Below are 17,368 nucleotides of genomic sequence, written 5' to 3'. Positions count from 1 at the left end.
ATTTAAGAATCTCTTTTACTTTTTAGTTAAAAAAGAATGAGAAGATTAGGAGATAATGCTATTTAATAGTTTTATTTAATGGATACCTGAATTTAATGTCCATGACTCTTATTTTTTTATATTTTATTTTATTTTATTTTATTTTCTCACAATGTGCACAAAGGGTCTTGCTCCATCACTCAGGCTAGAGTGTAGTGGTGCCATCGTGGCTCACTGCAGCCTCAACTTCCTGGGCTCAAGTGATTTTCCTGCCTCAGCCTCTCAAGTAGCTGGGACCACAAGTGCACACTACCACACCTGGCTAGTTTTTTCTGTTTTTGTAGAGACAGGGTCTCGCTATGTTGTCCAGGCTGGTGTTGAACTCCTAGGCTCAAGCAGTCCTTCCACCTCAGCCTTTCAAAGTGTTGGGATTACAGGTGTGAGCCACTGTGCCTGGCCTGGCCATGTTTTTTAGAAATGATATGTAGATAATGGACTATATAAATTAGAAACTACACCTTTTCTTTTCTTTTCTTTTCCTTTCCCTTTCCCTTCCCTTTCTTTTTTTTTTTTTTTTTTTTTTGAGGTGGAGTCTCACTCTGTTGCCCAGGCTGGCGTGCAGTGGTACGATCTCAGCTCACTGCAACCTCTGCTTCCCTGGTTCAAGTGATTCTTCTGCCTCAGCCTCCCGAGTAGCTGGGATTACAGGTGTGCACCACCAAGCCCAGCTAATTTTTGCATTTTTAGTAGAGATGGGGTTTCATCATGTTGGTTGGCCACGCTGGTCTCGAACTCCTGAGCTCAACTGATCCGCCCACCTCAGCCTCCTGAAGTGCCGGGATTATAGGTGTGAGCCACCATGCCTGGCCGCTACATCATGTTCTCTTTTAAAGAGATATTGGGAGAAATATTACAGGAAATCTAGGTCATTGATTGATTCCTATTTTCAGAAGGGACTACTTTGATAACTGTAATTGTTATCAATAATATGAAGTGAATTATTTGGAATTTTACAACATTCCTTGAAAGACTGAGACTCAGTCAGGGTTAGTGAGTCTTGATTAGATAAATGACAGGAAAGTTAAATACTGTTTCTGTTTCCCAAAGATGGATTTAGTTCTTTCATCTGTTTCTCCAGATATTCATTTTTTAAGAAAAATTCTGGTTCGGTTGGCAGTGACATTCAGATTCTGATTGTATGCCTTCTGCATGTTTATTTTTACAACACACTGTGAATTGTAGAAATATGGTGGGACAGTCATATTTCCTTGGCATTGAAACCTTGCATATTCAAGAAAGTCTGTGCTAGGTTTTGCTCATGGAAATGTTATAGTGTTTCACAGTTTACAGACAATTTCCTTTGATAATGTCTGTGAAAGCACAGTGGAGGGCACCACCTGGTCACTCTTTCAACCTGTATCATTCAGGGCCCTGCTAGGGAGCAGATGGCATGTGTATGCCAAGTCCTTTGAGGAGGGCTTGTTAAAGGGACCCTTTGGAAGATGTGGGCAGGTGTAGGGAACACAATCAGGGTGGGTGCTAAAGAAAGACCCAGCAGTGACAGGGAGTTAGTCCTACTCTAAGGAAGGGGCAAGAAAGGCTGACAAGAGCTGTATCCCTTTCTAGAGGGACCCTGTCAGCCTGTAATATCCCTCCAGGGAGACAGAGGGGAATATATATACCTTCCTCACTCTCTGCCTGTCTCCTAAATGTTGGCTGGTGCCTTCCATTAGCCGAACCCAGACAGAAACCAGAGGGCAGGAGAGAGGAGGATGAGGGTGGAAAAAGTAGGTGAATGGTCTGGGAAGGCCAGTTTCAGACTCCCACCCACTTGCCCTCCAGAACAGAGGTTTGCAAGGTTAAGCAGTCAGTCCAGGGTAGAAAGCTTATGGTCTGGTTTTGTGGACAAAGAAAATAAAACTGCATCTACATTGATTAAATTGAAATTGAAATTGGGAATCTTCTACAATACCACATGGCTGCTATCAGTATAATTTGTGGTGGGCCTTAGAGTAACATTAAATATTTTTTTTTTAGTTCCCTTTGGAATGGATTTTGCTTTATGCTTCTTGGGAAATGCGTAGAATGGGAAATGTTATATGTTTATCTGATTAACCAAAAATGTGGGCTTATAGATAGGACAGACAGAAGGGATTCATAGTCTCTCGACATGGAGTTGGATTCCTAAGATAGACATAATTCCTTTGCTTTTAATATTTTATAAAAAATATTTTATTTAAAATGTCAGTACCTGGGAGAAGAGACTAGGAGGAAATTAAGGTTATTAACAGTAATTTTCCTTCAAAGAAGTCAATTTAACGGAATCATTAGCATCACTGAGTAGAAATGAACAAGCTGTATTTCCCCATTTGTTCAGCATGGCAGTAAGATTCTGAAATTTCAGGCTCATTTATTCTCTCGTTTTCTTGGCCCTGTTGTTTGAAAAGGTGAAGTCTGCTCTTTGGTTTGTGTACTTGTCCTGAATGAACAAGCAACGGAACTTAATTAGAATCATAAAATGATACTGCTATAAGGAATATCAGAGTTCATTTCTTCTTACCTCCAAATTGCATGGAGTAAGAAACTGAGATACTGGTTATTAGCAACTACTACTTTGCAAGTTCTCAGAGTTGGTTACTCTGGAAAAGTCGTATCACCTCTCCATCTTGAAGGAATTGCACTAGATTAATTCATTTTTGCTTTTACCCTTATATATTCCTGAAGTCCTTGATTTCAAGGGTTTGGTTGTTCATTATACACTATTTTCATAGATTAGAGGCAGAGCTTCATGAGTACCTCTTTCATTACCTAGCCCTTAAAATGGTATTCTCTGGAGGTCTCTACATTGCTTTTGACTGTGTTCACTCTGTAAACTCTTTCTATATAAGATAACTCATTCACTTCTACCATTTTTTTAACCCCCAATTTACTGAAGACTCCTCTATCACTGACCTCTTGTTGGAGCTCCAGATATATCCTGTTGTCTGCTGGAGATCTTGACATTGAAGTCTATGGGGACTTTCAAATCAAAGTGTACAAAACAGGAGTCCTCAACTTCACTCCAAACTTGTGTCTCCTTCCGGTTTCTAAATCTTCATGAAACAAGCTATCCGTCTGTTGAGTCTACCCCATCAATATCCTTCATTTTTGTTCACTTTTCTCCATTCCTATTGCCGCTAGCCTGAATTTATGTCCGTGTGATTTCCTGTCTTGATTGTTCCAAGAATTTTTTCATTCAGTCTCTCTATACTGTCTCTTTCTCATCTGTGCCTTCATTCGTGTCTTCTGTTGGCTATTCAGTGAACATCAGGTACTTTATCAGTGAGATCTTGCTCTCAGAAGTTTACAGTTTACTGGAGGGGACAAATAGACACTACTTTATAAGTTTACATCTTTGGCCATTGACTCCATTCTCCACACCAGCTAAAGTAATTTGCACAAAACAAATCTTATTATAGCATTACCTCTAAGATACTTCAACAGCTCCCTGTTGCTATCAGGATTAATTTGTCTTCCTAATTTGCCAAATGTAAGCCATCCACGGCCTGACCTCTGTGATGAAGTTTTAACTCCTTTATTTGCATCACCTATACTAGGCTGTGTTGAAATCCAAGAACATAAAGCCTGCTGCACTGTGGACACTGTGGCTTTGCACTATGACTTTGCACTCAACCCCCTTCTTCAACTGGCTGACTCCTACAGGCCTTTAGAGACTCCATGCAGTTACCATCTTCCTATAAAGCCTTCCTTGATTTCCACTCTAGTCCAGGTTGGGTGCCCTACTTTAGTCCTCCTGTTGAATAGTTTGCAAATTTTAGCCACAGCATGACTCTCTTAGGAAATGGAACAATCTGGTGCATATTAGTGACTAAGTTGATGTCTCTTAAATGAAAAAATAACTAAATGCCATTACTGCAAAGTCTGCAGATTGGGTAAATCAGGAAAACAATCTGATGATTAAGCAAAAAAAAAAAAAAAAAAAAAGCCAAAGTTTAGTAAACTGAAGACATCTGCTGACCTATTAAAGAAAAAAGTATTTCATGATTATTTATACTGGTCATTGAAAAGTAGCAGAATGATCAATTTGGAAATATGATAAATAATTTGAAAATTCTATATCCATTATTTCTGGTAACAGAAATCCTGATATTGTAATTAGTATACTAGATCCAGAGGAGACATTTCCCTGAAGATAGGTTATCATTTTTTTCCTGATAGGCACATACTCATATTGTTTTTCCTATTTTATGAGTTTGATTTTAATCACGTTATTCTCATTTTTCCTACAGTGTGTAGGAATTAGAAAATAAATTTCTTATTTCAAACATGGTTGGAAATTTAGGAAGAAAATAATTTATTTAATCAGATTATTTTATCAAGTGGGACTCTTAGTAATTTAAAATGCTTTGTATTTATTCTCTTGTAGCATTTTATTTTCAAAATGACCTGCAAATACATCAATGCCAAACAGAGAAAGCAAGAAAGTCATTAATTAATTGAAGGGAAATATTCTGCTGAATATTGTTTTTTAGAGAACATCTTTTATAGTTCTAAAACCAGAAGGGAGCAGTTTATTCATAGTGGTTTGAATCTTGTGAAAAGAGTGTCTTTGACAGTCTTCACCAGGCCCCCTTCGCCAAGCATTAATAGGACTTAAGAAATGTCTTCTTCACAATTGGCTTCTTTTTGACTTCACAGATTTCTTTTAGCTTTGTGTTGAAAAGTGCTGTCTAAGTATGTTAATTATTAGATATATCATTATTCAGATTTCAATGCAGACAACATTTAGGAGGATTATAATTTAGTTATTGCAGCTGTTCAGAAAACACTTCATGATAGCACTTGGAAATACAGATAGAGAATATTTCCTTTTATTTAGAGACTTTTTGGATCTGTGAGGCCCTCTGAGAATCTTAAGCATGGCCCCATTCTGTCCATTTTTCATTCCCTTTGAAAGAGTTTCAAAGAAACTGGTTAAAGTTTCTCCCCATCTGTCATAAGTAGCATAGAGGGATTTCTTGTGCAGCTACCAAAGGGAAATGAGGAAATTTAAAAGTGCAGATGATTTGGGTATTAATACATGTCCTGGCAGTGACTCTGCTAGAATCAGGCTCTCCCAAACCATTTTGTTGTGTGCCAATTTTTATTTTCTCAGCTACAGTATTATAAATATGGCAGACCCACAGGTTTTCCATAAAGATTGATGATCAGGAGGAATCCACTCGTTAATTAAGAGCAGCAGATGCCTTCTGAAAACATTCTGGAAATGTTCTACGTTATATTGAACCAAAGTGCTTCCAGCTTTGTTGGAAAGATTAAGGCAATAATTACATGGAAGGTGTGCCTCATTTGTCAACAGGGTTTTTGGTCTAGAATATCGCAAGAGCAATTCCTATCCATTTCCTTCTAGAGGTGACAGCAACCTTCTTATTGCAGAAGGGTTATGGTGTGGGGAACATAAGTGCTTACCAGTAACTGCTTCTTTTCCTCACACAGGATATGAGATACAGGGTATGAGACCCTCAGAGAGGAAGTCTCTTTCTCTACAAACACACACACACACACTCATACACACACACACACACACACACACACGCACTGCAGGTGCTTGAGCCACACTGTGGAATGGGATACATAAGAAATTGAGCCAGTTCTATGATATTTTTGAGTCTTTACTGGATGGCTTTGCAGTATTTTAAAATGTTGAAACTTACCAGGATTCTTTAAGACCGGGCCGCTAACCCAGCATTTATTAGGCTTAAACAGTGTGCCCTGAGCCTTCAGAATGCAATCCCATTTCATTGTCTCAGCAATTCTGCAGATTAGGTATAATTACCACCATTCGATACTAAGAAAACTGAGTGATCACAGCACTTACTCAGGGTCACATGGTTGATCAGATGTATAGACAGGTTTCAAAATAAGGTTGACCTGACCTGAATCTGTGACCGTACAGGCACAGAGGAAAGGCCATATGAGGACATGGGACACGGGAGAAGGTAGCAGTTGTCAAGCCAAAGAGAGAGGTCTCAGGAGAAACCATGCTTGCTGGCACTGGCACCTTGATTTTGAACTTCTAGAACTGTGACAAAATAAATTTCTGTTGTTTAAGCTAGCCGGTCTATGGTATTTTGTTATGGCAGTCCTAGAAACCTAATACAGTGGAGGGTTTCTTTTACAGGCAGATGAAAGCAGACCTTGGGATATAAAAACAAAGTATTATGGACCAATATATCAGAATAATAATTTTGGCATTTGAACGCACGTTCCTAATTTCAAAAGGTGATTTTTGTCTTGAGTTGGTTTAGTTTATAGGATATTTGCTTTCACTGAGCTTTCATAAGAGTTAATTTGTTTACAGGCAGAGATGAGATAAATCATGTCTTTCTTTAGCCTGTTTCTTTATTCCTTTTTTTCTATGTGAATTTCACATACTTCTTTAAAGAGTCTTATAATTAAAACATGTCATGTTAAATGAGCTCAAATCCTTTTCCATAATTAGGAACTTGAATCATTGCCTAATTTATAATTTGATAAATAATGTGTATTTGTTGAATTTTTCTGCTATCAATGTAAGTCCTGGGGTAATTTTCTAAAACAAAATAAAAGTGGTTTTGGCTTTGTTTTCCTAACATATTAACAGTAGTCTAGGAAATATTTTAATTTCTCTTTAGTTAGTTGGTGCTTTCTCTTTGTAATTTTTTTTTGTGTGGAGGATAAATTTTCATAAGACTTTCATTAAGTACATTGTAGTGTTTTGCTTAATTTGGTGCCTGTCAGGAAAAAACCCAACAGCACAATGGAGGTGTTATGAATGAGTTAATTTATTTATTAATTTCAATCTAAATTTTTCACTAATGGAGAAATAAAATATTTGTAGAATTGAAGTTATAAAACAGCGAACATAACTGCTGAATGATTTATATTTGGTACATTCTTTAATATAAAGATTGGCTATAAAGACATCTTGACTATAAAGCATGACATTGATTTGCTTTACATAAAAAAAGAATATTTTAAATTTTCTTCTTCACAATAGTATTACTTGAGTGAGCTTTTTAAACAGTATAGTGCTATTTTATTAGTTAAGTAATGCATACATCTGACTAAGTGTGATATATTGTGTTTAAAATATTATTCAGAACCTAGCATAGCTACAGCATAGAATGGGGTCACATAATAAACGTTCTTCTTTATGTATGTGCGTGAACTTTCAGTGAGTCACATGAGCTGGTTTGGTCATTTGAGTTTATCTGAATACATTAGTTATGAGCTATTTAGCTCTTTCAAGCAGCATTATTCATTCTCAAATTTTAAATCAGATTTGTACAGTAGCTAGCACATAGTAGGCTTTTAAATGTGTCCTAAAACTAATATGTAAGACGAGGACATGGGCCACAAACTGTTATTTTACTTTCCTTCCTTATTTCGTGGTTTTGTATATCTTATTTTGGATTTGTATGCATTCTGCTGTTTCTAAAATTAGTATCTAAGCAATGCATTTTTTAACATTAATTATCAAGTTTTGTCTTACTCTTAAATTTTGCCTTATATAAGGCAGCATAAGTGGGCATTATCTGCCTTGCTGACACCTACTTTCCTGGGGTGAAATATATTGACCTTGACTGTAACCTTGACATTTAAGATAGTTGACTAGACTCTGAAAAGGGAAAGACCAGCATGATTGTAAATCACACCTATTTGTATAACATCCTCAATTACATAATACAAATAATCCACAAAATTGCCAAGATACTTGAACATATTATACGGGGATTGGTCTTAACAGCACAGACTTACCTATGGGTATTAGTTCATTTTCTGAAGAATCCTTCACCAAACTGAAAGTTGAGTTTACAGTCCTGAGAATGTGATGCCTCTTTAGTTATTATAACCACAAAACAGTGGAATGGCTGTTTCTTCCTTTGAGCAGAATGATATGTTTAAATTCTTTTTTTGAGGGATGATTTCAAATGTGTTAATTATGTGGCTCAATTTGGATTATAAGAGATGATATAAATTAAATTATCACTGAATTTTTACCCTGCCTACCTCACTCACTTTGACCTTAAGATCTTATGAAGAGTGAGACAAAGCCATCATGATGAGAAAAAGTGATCATCTCAAACTCGTGTATGTAGATGAAAAAGGATATATGTTTCTGTGTGAGGATCCCGTGTGGAAATACCTTTATAAAGTTACTCGCAAGTACAGCATCGGTTTATTAGGAAGGAAATGAACATTTTTTGAAGTGTCTTGTGAAGGTCAGGAACTCCACTAGGGACTCTCCTTTGGGAGGAAGTTTAGCAAAATGGTTGTGAATGTGTATGATGTGCATTGTGGGGTCCTGGCTTTGCTACTGAGAAGCCGAGTGACCTTGGTCAAGTCATTGACCTCCTCCTCCTCATCATCGTTTTTTGTATCTATCCTGTGAGATAGGTGGCAATATCCTCATGCTACAGATAAAGAGACTGAGGCCCATTTAAGTAATTTGTTCAGGTCCACATAACTAGCAAGTTGCAGCGCCTCAGTCTGGAGTCAGACCCTGCTCAGGATTCTACCCTCTTCTACCCCTTCAATGTGGTCTTCCCCTCCTTCCAAGGCTGTCTTTGCCTAGTTACCAAGTTGATAGTTTTGATCAGATAGGTTGGTTGCTTTCATGTTGAATGAACTCAGATTAGGAGCACTGATCATAGGAAAAAGGTTCTGAAAAGGGAATTGGGAGAAGTGACTTATAGCTGGCCATTGCCCTAGCTGATTATGTGTTCTTCAGCAAGTCATTTCACATCACCAGTTTCAGTGTACTTAGCTCTCTTAAATGAAGGGCTTAGGCTTGTAGAACTCTTTCTTTTATATTTACCCCTTTATCATCATGAAGTGTTTCTCTTTGTCTCTAGTAATCCTCTGTGTTGAAGTCTATTTTGTCTTATTAATATAGCCAGTTCAACTTTATTTTGCTTACTGTTTGCATGATATAATTTTTTTCATCCTTCCAATCTATTTGCGTGTTTCCATTTAAAATGTGTCTCTTTGTAGAGAGGATATAGTTGATTCTTGCTTTTAAAAAAATCCATTCTGATAATCTTTGCCATATAGATGGAATGTTTAGTCCATTTACATTTAAAGTTGTTGATATAATTATATTATGTGGTTAACATTTTATGAAACATATTACATTTGCACTTTGATTTTTCTATATCTTCTCAGTTTTCTTTCAGACTTAACTTTATGGAAAAAAAGTCACAAGACTTATTTTATACTATACATAGGTTGTATACTTAGTATAATTGGTTTGTTGAATGGGCCACACTTAGTAAGACATAAACAGAAAATAGCTTTATTCTCTCCTCTCCTGTACTTTGGATGATATTTTTTGGCAGATCCTATAGCTTTTCAGTCATTTTACTGTATTGGAACAACCTAATTTTCAAATATTAGAAAAATGTAGTACAATGTAAATCAAAACTTCCATTTTTCCATCCAGTTTATAGCTTCTCCCCTTTTCCCATTCTTAGGCTTGAGCCCAGGCTTAGTGATTATCAGTATGGAAGAAAAGGAATTCCTAGTTTAACTCTCCTCTCTTCATCTCCTACCAATGTCTGGCTCCTCCAGAGTTGGCACAGGGGACATAAAAGGGGCCAAGGCTATTGCACTTAGCAGGTGCTGTTTGTTTTCAAGGACAGTTCTTTCTCATACACACCCTGATGGATTTTTCTGGAGAGCCCTTGCAGTCCATTGGCATCATGCCATTAATTTGCTTTGAGCACTGCAATATCAGCTCCTCATATTCCAGTGGAAGATCACTGGAGTGTCTCTGTGTCCTTGTCCAGGCAATCCACTCAGATGGAGGCTTTTCAGGATCATTCAAACTTGACAACCTTCCATAGTATTCACATGGTCCACAGAAAAACTCTCATCTTAACACCATCAGACCCTGAGGGCACAGCCTGCTTCTACTTCTACTGGGACTCTGTTGCCTTGCAGGTGGCATCAGCCAGCCAACCTGATACATATGCTATGGTTTCTGCACTGAAGCAGGCATCCAGGCAGGGAATAGAATATCAGCCTCTGTCATTGCAGATAGACTCAATTTATTATGGCTTTTCTTTTCTTTTCTTTTTCTTTTTTTCTTTTTTTCTTTTTTTGCCTTTCTTATGAGGTGTTAGAGAGAGAAGGAAAGGGAACTGTTGAATTTTCTTTGAAGAGATTGCTGCAGTGCAATTTTTCTCATACATAGACTCTGGAGGTGACCTTTGGACTGGCTTGGCCATGTGTAGCAAGTCCTATGGACATATACAAGGACCTCATCATATCACCTTTGGCACTGAAACGTTAGCAGAAAATTGAAACATTAATTCCCATTCTCATCATTAGAAGAATTTGGAGATTACTGGCTTAATAGCAGGATGCACAGATAAGTGTTAAACCTTCAGCTACATTTATAATTCGTGAACTGCCACACTCTGTAAGCTTCTCCCTTCATGTAATGAGAAATACTAAGTACCAAATAAATGCTTAATGAATCAAGTCATGGTGATTGCAGGATATTGGTCTCTGGGGAAGGTAAGGGTGACCAGTATAATAAGAGGAATGAGGTTACTAATCTGCAACATTCTTTACTGATTTGGTTAAACAATGGGTCACTTAAGTGGAAAAAAATAGAATTCAAAACTACTGTTAACTTTGTCAAACTAGTTGGTCAGGTTGGCCTAGGTATATAAAACCTGAAACTGGATTGACAGGCACTTCTGCTGGAAATCTCTAAACAGTATAGATCATATAGGTATATTCATAAATGTGTATATATATGTAAATATATGTGTACTTTTATTGAGGAATGTATATATACTTCTGCATATATACACAGACGTATAAATATGTATTTTATAGTACTAATATAACTGTCAGAGAAAGAAATGACATAATGATGTCATATAACATATAAAATATAAAAATATACTTGAAGAGTTGGCAAATAATAAATAGCACAGATAAAGGAGAATGGTTTGGAACAAGAAACAGGTAATTTTCCCTAATTTTTGGAGCAGAAATAGATGAATATGAAATGTATGTATCAGTTCATTAGTTAGCTTATTTCATAGTACAAAATAACCTTAAAAGATTTAATGTGGTTTTGTACCAGAATTTATAGGTGACAGTATGATAAGAAGTTATTTTAAAGTTATAAATTTAATTTTGACTAATTATCAATATATTTAAAAACATATTAACGTGTGCTTTACCTAATTAAAAGGAGATTATATCTCAGTAGTGTCTAAGATTTTTAAAAATAACTTTGTTACTTATAAAAGTAATATGTGATTAATTAAAAAATATTGGAAAATAACTTAAAAGCACAAGGAAGAAGGGAAGAAGGCAAAACTACCTTTAATCTCATTATAATAGGTGGTAACCAAGATAGGCCAGAACAAGAAACACCAGATTGCTTTTTGTTTATTGATACATTTTTTTCCATGAGTGACAAAAATTAGTCTTTTCATGGTAGAACTTCCTTTGATCTATATTTAATTAGCTCATTTAATTTTGTGTTTAAAACCAATAATTTCTTCCATGGCTAGACTTTGTATGTAGGAAGTAGTTCTAAGATTGTGTCCAATATCATCAGACATCTGCTTAATATAACTCCTAAAACTTTATTTGTAGACCAGATATTTATATAATATTTGGAGCCTTTGTCAGTTGTTAGGAATTACTTTAAGATGCGGAGAAAGAAATTAACTGGTGAATAAGGAAGTATTTTCACACTTAATCCTGTTTTTAGTTCTAACCCTGGAATTGCTTATAGCAATTAATGTGGACCTCAATATTTCATTTTCTAAATGGGCAGTGTCAGTATGATGGTGGGGTTAAATGCAAGGGAGATGCTTTTTTCCTCCTTTTCAAGGTATACTTTAAGCAAGGTAAGCATTCATAAAGGAGTCCTAATTTACTAGAAAGCTTGAAGTTTTGGAGCAGAGATTTTCAAAGAAGTTGTATGTAGAGTTCTTTTTGGACTATGGTCTGATAGTGTCTTTGTGAAAGTATCTTCTTCCCATTTCTTTTGTTATGAAACCTGTTTTTTGAAATCATTGGCCTTTGGTGAACATTGAACACTTTGAAAAATAGCTGTATAGGAGAAAAACTGTGTGTTATAGTGTTATTTAATTGAGAATACTATTTGTGTGTGTGTGTGTGTGTGTGTGTGCGCCTGTGTCTGTGTCATGGAAAAGTATTGAAATGATAGATTACTGAAACAAAAAGGAGGATTTGTTTATCTTTCCAAAGAGAATCGAGCCATTATTTGGGAAAAGACTGAACATCCTTTTACTAAATCATATTTTTTTCAAATATATGTGTATGGCAAATCTTAAAATAATAGATAATTAACTAATAGAAAGGGGGAGAAAAAAAATGGAAGCATGCTTTGTCACCCGATAACTATCCCAAAATAAGTTTGGCTTCTAACACATTTTTAGTGTTTTTTTTTTTTTTTCTTCAAATGGGTATTAGATAGCTTCCGTGGTAGAAGTGAGGACTTGCAGAATACTCTGTGTTACTAAAAAATCGCTGGAAAAGTTGACCTGAAATGGCAGAGTAAAGAAGCTCATGTTTCACCTAATACACTGCAGTAACTTTTGCATCTCTGCACGTTCATCAACATTATGTGTATAAATAATTACCAAATGTTTCGGGGGTGGTGATTCTATTTCTTCTCCATGAGAATTTATAAAGTTGTTATATTCGGCTTCTTTGGAGTCATCACAGTTTATTTCACTGAGATGTTTACTGGATAAATATTTTCACAGAGATTTTCATCAACTTCAAAGAGGTAGTATTTATTCAATGCAAAGTGTTAGGAGCCTATTGCAATATACATTCGATTTTTTTTTCTTTCAACGGTAGAGTTGTTTCTCTTTTTGGTTCAGACGAATTCATTATTTTAAACTGCTTCAATCAATTCGATATGTTGTATTCATAGACACAGTGGGTTTTATTTGTAAGCCTCCCCAGAGACCAGGGTCCCCAGGGTCTTGGTGCCACATGTTCTGTAACTGTGACAGGAGAGCTGGGATGTTTGTACCATACATGGGAGAGGGCTGATTTCTGAGAGAAACTAATGCTGTTGACTCATAGGTTTCTTTTTATCATTTCTAGGTCATGCAAGTACACGGTAGCTTTTAAAATAACACATGCCATAGGTATGTAGAGCCTTTGTAAGTCTTTACAGCTGTAAAATGAGCTAGAGAAAGTCACTATCTGGGTTATGTGGAACCACATCTGGTTTATGATATGGGCACATAGTAATTGTGCTTGAGGTTACGATGGAGCCTCACCTTGCTTAGTTTTTGGCCACAGACTGAAGGTCCCTTTGAATGTTCCCTCAGCTAATGTAGGTATGCAGTTTATAAATAATATTTTCATAAGGACAAAAGTGAGAAGCAGCATTGTATAGCAGAAACGTGAGAGCTGACCTTCCTAGGTTCTGACCTTCCTAGGTTTGAATATCCAGTCTGTCTTTTGCTAGAAATGTGACCTCAGGTGAGCTCCAAAGCTCCCTCTGAACTTGTCCTCATGTGAAAGAGGAGAGACTCGTGCCTAACTGGGGAGCGGTGAAGACTGCATGAAATACCAGATGCAAAGTGCCTAACACCTCACCTGGTTTATACAATAATAGCTACCTCTTAGTTGTAGTTCTGTTCTTTTCTTTCTACAGACATTTGACCATTAAATACACAATTCGACTCATTATTATATTTCTAGATTTTTTTTTCTTTTTGAGGACTGCATGCTTTTTATAAAGTCTCTCGGAAAAGTAATCTCTATATAGTTTTGCTTCTTCATTCATTCAGCATTTGTCAATACTTGTTACAGGCTTGCTTCCTGAGGTCTAGGAGTTTATGTTTATCAAGAGAGATCCACAGATAACAGAAGTTACTGTAGAATTTTAAGTTCCACAGAAGGTGCATTTCTGAGGCCCTATAAAGCAGAGTAGCAGCATTTGAATCAGGTCAGCTCTTCAGCCCTCAAGAGGTATGTTCATGTTCTTGTTTTCTGTTTTTTAGTGATGTTCCATTTCTGGTGTTTAATCTAGCCATGCCCCTAAATATTTACTTTTCTTTGTGAGACAGGTTAAAACTGCCTTAACTTAAAAGATTCTTCATGTCTTTGGTCGTTGGAATAGCATTGCTGTCTTTTTTGTCACCATTCTCTTTTGCATTGTTATCATTCTCTTTTGCATTGTTAATATCAGAATGTAATGGTCCTTAGAAAAGCACAGTGTGGCTTGGTAGAGTGATGTGCCTTGTTGTTTCTGATGTTTTTTTGATTCTCCCTGAAGCCTGCTGGTGAGCCTGTTTGGGTGAGACATCCTCAGTGTTGACAAGTGGAAACTGTTGATGAGGTTTCCACTGCAATGGTGATGTATCTGTTACTGAATAGTTATAGGGTGCATCGCGGTTAGTTAAAATAGGAGCAGCTTCTGAGGATACAGAAGGGGGAAAATAAGTTATTGCTGGTGTATATTAGAATATTTTTGGCTGCGAGTGATAGAAAACAGCAGCCTAAACTCATGGAAGTTTAAGGGAAATGCAGGCTTAGGAATCTAAGCATTTGGGGCAGATGTGGCATCTCAGCAGTGCCATCAGGAAATGAGGTTCCTTCTTTCTCTCCACTCCTTATCATTTAGCATTTGTCTTCATAGGTGTGAGATGGCTCTGCACCACCCAGGAGCTATTTTCAGGAATGAGGGATTGGGACTTGTTTACATCATGAGAATGAACTTTCTCAGAGCTCTCTCTCCTGTATCTCATTGGTCAAAACTGTGTCATGTGGCTATCCCTAGCTGCCTTAGTATCTGGGAAAGCAAATCATTTTAGTGTAGTATATTGACTCCTAACGCTATAAATGTTGGCTAAACAAATAGCTAGAGCCACCGTACCTGGGAATTTTGTTTTTGTCACATCTACTAGCTTAGTTTTAGATTTTATGATTTGGTAAGTATTAGATGCTACTTCATTCATTCACTTATTTGACACGTATTTATTAAATACATAAGGCCTTAGGATATACCATTGCAAATTTAATAAAACTAGTCCTCATATTGTGGCTGCATGAATGTAAAATATCTAAGTATGGATGTGAGCTAATGGATGTTTCTCTTAGCTCATGTAGTAAATGGCTAGAACTGTGATTTTCAAATTGAAAACAACTGAATTTTGTTTAGCTGACCTCCGTCATGTAACTCGTTCATAATTATTACCCCTACCCTCCCTCCTCTGACCCTCAGTCCTTTTACCGATAAATTTGGAAGCCTGCCTCCTGAGGCTGAGTTGTTCTGGTTTTCCCATAATACTCCCTTTTCCAGCTTTTATATGCTTATCCATTAAGTCAGACAAATTTCCCTTTCAGAGTTTGGCATTGTTTCTTTATTGGAAAGGAAACAGATTGTTTTAGGCCAGGAAAGCTTGCAAAAGAAAATAGAAGACCATGAACTATGTTTTTTATTTTCTTGTTTTTAATCATCACATCTCACGTTAGGATTCAGTGTTGGGTCTCGGTGTGTTTTCTGTTCAGAGAGAATGTGAGGTTCTTCTTGCACCTGGTTTATCTTTGATGTGGGCTTGGCACAGCTTTACACATGGTCTTCCCCCAAACCATGACATAAATCCTGCTTTTTATTTTATGTCTAGGGTCAGGTTTCCGGTAGTGGTGTCTAGCGGGGTCAGGAAGTCAAATTCCTAGGCTGTGAGGATGATTTTACTTGTGTGTGACTTTCCCTGCTTGTTGTGAAAGCTCAGCTTTAGCGTCATATGGCCCCTTTTTGGCTCTTTCAAATTTTAGTCAAATTGAGTGGTATAATCCATAAAGTGCCCATCTTTTGGCTGTTTCGCAGTGACAGATCACTCAGCTAGGATAAGCAGGTAGCAAATCTGATAACTTATATGTGTGGCCCCAAATCTTTGCCACAAATAAAGGATTTTTTAAAAAATTGTTCCCTCTTGGATCTTGGAATTAGGAAGACTTTTGTTGATGAAACATCACATTGATACTAATGATATGTTATTCATTTCTCTGATTACCTTAATCAAAGGTGTATTTAACTACCTACAATTTCTGACAAGCATGAGATAACCAGTGTTCCTATGTTGATGTTACTTAATTCAAAGCAGGATACCTAAAATAAAGAAAAAAAACAGAAGATTTATTGCAGCTAAATATATATGTGTTATTTGGCTTTGGAATATTGAAATAAATATTCAAAGCCATTTTTATTATTTTTTTAAACCATACCCGTAAGCTTTTCATTTTTCCTAGTGTGATATTTGATTTTTAAAATTTTTGCCTAAAATATTTCTTTTTTGTGTGTGCGTAAGAGAGTATTTGAAAAACAGAAATGTTGTGATATTTATGATCTGTGCATTTCTCTCTGTATTTTCATAAATAATTTCCATCGAATGAACATTTTAAAAACTTTTTATTATGGAACACTTTGAATATACATAAAAGTACAGTGAATATCAAAGTGAACCTTCATATATCCATCATTACACTATAACAAACTCATAGCCAGTTTCGTTTCATCCATTATTCCTCCCCATCAGTGACCCCAACTGGATTGTTTTGAAACAAATCCATATTTGAAGCAAAAATAGATATATTATTTCTGGTTGGTCAGTTATGAACTGAAGATCTGTAAGTGGCCCCACCCCAGTTGTTACTAGGTCATAGATTATGATTTGCCTTAGCATACGTGCAGTGACCCATGTGTCCATATTGATCATTGATCCATCGTGGCTTTCTTAGCTATCTTGGCTTTCTTTTGTTAGCAGAGCTTACCTGCAACTGTAGTTTCAGAAAATAGAAAAGGCAGCTGTTACCGTCACTATACTGTATTGGCAGTGAAGGGGACCAAAGTAATGCTGGCTGACATATGAAGTGGTGAAGAGCAAGAGAGGAAAGGCCCCAGATGCTGGCTTACACTGGGGAGTCCACCTGGGGCATTGGCGTTGCTTTGAAGGAAAGAGGTTCTGCAGCTAGCTAAGCTTAGCCACGAAGAATGGGACTCACCTTGGCTATTTGCAGACATGGAGGTGGTTGCACGGTTCATGATCCTTTCCATAGGACGTTGTGAGAATTTCCTATTTAAAGTTTAAAAAGGACTTTTATTCTGAAGTGAAGCAAACACAAGCTAATGGAGGAGTTCTCATTTGGGGAGAGGGACTCCTCTGGACTGTGGTCTCCTTGAATTTATGCATTGGCAGTAATTTCAAGTCTTTGGAGCTCTTTTGGGTCAGAATCCTGGTCATTGTTTCTGAATCTATATATCATTATCCTTAATGGAAGTTAAATTACAGATGGAAGCAAATGTACGTCATGGTCAGAGTCAGAA

The 17,368-nt window shown here is 36.7% G+C and overlaps 1 protein-coding gene across 31 annotated transcripts in view; it reads left to right on the top strand.

Annotated features, from left to right (window-relative positions):
- Positions 1-17,368, top strand: part of PLCB4 (phospholipase C beta 4) — a 437,093-nt gene that overhangs the window by 9,149 nt on the left and 410,576 nt on the right. For 2 of the 31 annotated variants that reach the window (XM_015149467.3, XM_077951211.1), the window contains exons 2-3: positions 13,135-13,178; positions 13,852-14,010. The exons of the other annotated variants lie outside the window; for them this stretch is intronic. The gene's annotated coding sequence lies outside the window, so the exon portion shown is untranslated. The remainder of the gene's footprint in view (positions 1-13,134; positions 13,179-13,851; positions 14,011-17,368) is intronic. 31 annotated transcript variants of the gene reach the window in all.

This window comes from Macaca mulatta, chromosome 10 (genome assembly GCF_049350105.2).
Source record: "Macaca mulatta isolate MMU2019108-1 chromosome 10, T2T-MMU8v2.0, whole genome shotgun sequence".
Lineage (NCBI taxonomy): Eukaryota > Metazoa > Chordata > Mammalia > Primates > Cercopithecidae > Macaca > Macaca mulatta.
This window is presented reverse-complemented; position numbering and strand designations above follow the sequence as displayed.